The sequence below is a fragment of the Tarenaya hassleriana genome, unplaced genomic scaffold (assembly GCF_000463585.1).
Source record: "Tarenaya hassleriana unplaced genomic scaffold, ASM46358v1 Cleome73, whole genome shotgun sequence".
Classification (NCBI taxonomy): domain Eukaryota; kingdom Viridiplantae; phylum Streptophyta; class Magnoliopsida; order Brassicales; family Cleomaceae; genus Tarenaya; species Tarenaya hassleriana.
Window position 1 is genome coordinate 546,292 of NW_010969839.1, and position 801 is coordinate 547,092.

The window sequence follows — 801 nt, forward strand, 5'->3', positions numbered from 1 at the left end:
TATATATATCTTTTTTTTTTCGCGTCGGACGAATGCATGATATGATCAAGAGGAACGAATGTAAGAACATGGTATGGTTTTAGAAACAGGGCTTACTTTCACCTCGTGATGGTTGCTGCCACCCCCGGACTACTTGCCTGTGTATCTAGACGAGTCAAAGGAACAGGGTATGGGTTTTGGAAACAGGACTTACTTTCACCTCGTGATGGTTGCTGCCACCCCCGGACTACTTGCCTGTGTGTCTAAACGAGTCAAAAGAAATAAAGATAGATAAAGAGGGTTCGCTAGACTATATAGGGCCTAATATTCCTGCAAATGGGGAACGGTTTTTAGGGAAACATATAAGCTTGGGTTAGAAGGCTTTCGTTCCCTCTTTCATCCTAGGCAACGACTCATCTCATAACCTATAGATCAATCCTCAGGTCAAGCTACCTTTTCGGATAAGTCCGACAATTCATTCGGGCGCTTAGATAACTAAGCCGGGTTCATCTATACTCTCAAGAGATTTCTACTCTATCGCTCATGAATCTTCTAACTGATCACCTGAAATCGGGTTTTTGCAGTTTTTCTATGCAGATTTACTAGATGATGTGCTAAAATGCATTAAGGACTGTCAAAATGGGAAAAACAAGTTGTCAGACTATCCTCCCCTAGACTAGAACAAGACACCGTCTGCGGTGTCAATCGCCTTGGGCAGAGGGAAAATCAGCGAGAGAAACCAAAAGGGAACGGGGTAAAAGAATACTTAGCGTGAATGAATGGCGTGCTCCCTCACGGTACTCAAGGATCGAAGAAAAATGC